Genomic DNA, 2,047 nt, shown 5'->3' with positions numbered 1-2,047 from the left:
CAGGGTGAACAGGAAAAAGTGTCTGTGTCACAAGCAGGATCACAATAGCGAAAACTGGTTGCCCTTCAGGGTAGACTCCTGAATTCTGATTGACCTTGAAGTGTATCTACTGCAAGAGGAAAGATGATTTACAAAACTACACATGATGAATGGAGAGCAGTAGTTCTGTACGCTGTGAGACAAGTGGTGCTTGGGTGAGGAGTGTCAGAGGCACTAAGAACCTGAACATGACCATAGAAGAGTAAATGGCTAAGCAGGACAGCTAGAAAGGGGTGCTTAATTCCAGGAGCTTCTAATAATAGACAAATGAACTATAGAATTAAAGGAAAATGTTTGCTTCTCCGCTTCTCAGCCTCTGCTGACTGGCTGCTGAGGACATCAGGTAAATCCTCAGTGTCACATAGAACTCCAAAATGAACTAAGAAATAGCAAAAACAAGAAACTAACACCTTCCCAACCCAGGCACAGAAGACAAGGCCACTGGGAAGCAGGAAAACAGCCCTTCAAGAACGTTCAAGCCAGAGACACGAGCCACAGCGCTAGCGATGAAACTGAGGGATACTCCTCAGAAACAGGAGAGGAAGCGTCAGGCAGCTAGGCCCAGCACAGCCTAGCACACTGCATCCCCCAAACAGCACCACCCAGAGGCACAAGACCAGGAGCTGGGGAGGAAATTAAAGGTTTTATTTATTTATTTATTTATTTTTAATAGGGGCAGTGCGCTCTACAGCCCTCCTGCAAGCAAAGCTCTGGACACAGAGGCAGCAGCCTAAGGGATGAGGTAATAGTACTGTGGCCCTGCAAAACAACATCAGCAACACGGAAGCCAAAGGCAAAGCCACAGGGCTCAGATGGAATCTTGGTTTCCCACTCCAAGGCGTGGCTGCAGAGCTCTGAGCAGGCAGCCTTGGCCAGAGTTCCACCCCCCCCCGCCCCCACCAGCCCAAGACCAAATCAGCCCCACACAAAGGCAAAAGCCAAAAAGTTGAGATTTCATATTGAATCTTTACTGACACAATACGGGAAAGACAACCAGCGGGGCGCCAAGGCTAAATAAAGACATGCCCCCTGTCCCCCATCCTACCCCTACCCTGTGCCTCTACTGCAAGCAAAGCCTTCAGGGCCAGGGCACAGGCTACAGGATGGTGAGAGCCCGATACACAGTCCTTGCGAACCAACGGTCCAATTCATAGGTACAAGTCACCAGCTAGGGTGAAATTTGGGGGTTTCCTCACAGTTTGGGTAAGGGGAGTAACGGACATGGCTGCAGGGAATGACGCAATCTAGCTTGAAACCAGAGCCCCATGAGCAAACCAGTCCCACGTGAAAGGCACAGCCAAGGAGATAGAAGCTAGACGTTGAGTTTTTTCTAGAGAAACTTTCCTAGAGTACGACTGCAAACAAAGCTTCCAGACCCAGGGGCACAAGCTGCAGACGTGCTGGCAGGCAGACCACAGCCCTTCAAACGAAACAGCGGAAACCAAAGGCACAAAACACAGGACTGCGAGTGAAATTTTGGGTTTTTCACACAAATTAGGAGGGGGAACTCCCAACAAAATGTGGGTGAAGCATGCCTTGATGCAGAGGAACTGAATGCTCAGGGGTCCTCGTGAACCCTGTCCTGGAGGTACCAGCCATAGGCCTCTGGGTCCTGCCGGACTTCCCTCCAAAGAAAAATTGTCTCACTCAGGGGCAGTGACTTTTGCTGATCCTCATGTGACATTTGTCCTTAGTGTAATAGAAAAATTGATAAAATGTCCTTCATCAATATAATAAATGATCATTGTCTCATTTTGAACAAGACAACAATTAAGTCTTCTATAGGGAGTTAAGAATGCCTTGCAGAATCTATGAATTTTAAACACATACTTACATTAGGTGTCTTTTTTTTCTGCAGCTAGACCCTAATAGCAATATTCTTGGAAGCCAAATGATATATTAGAATGTGTAGGTTTAGGGCATTAGAAAGATGTGCTTAGAAGGTTTGGAGAGCAGGAGGAAGCCTGGACAAGGACAGGTCAGCGAGTGTGACCTTTTCCCACTATTG

This window comes from Sorex araneus, chromosome 2 (genome assembly GCF_027595985.1).
Source record: "Sorex araneus isolate mSorAra2 chromosome 2, mSorAra2.pri, whole genome shotgun sequence".
NCBI classification, from domain to species: Eukaryota; Metazoa; Chordata; class Mammalia; order Eulipotyphla; family Soricidae; genus Sorex; species Sorex araneus.
This window is presented reverse-complemented; position numbering follows the sequence as displayed.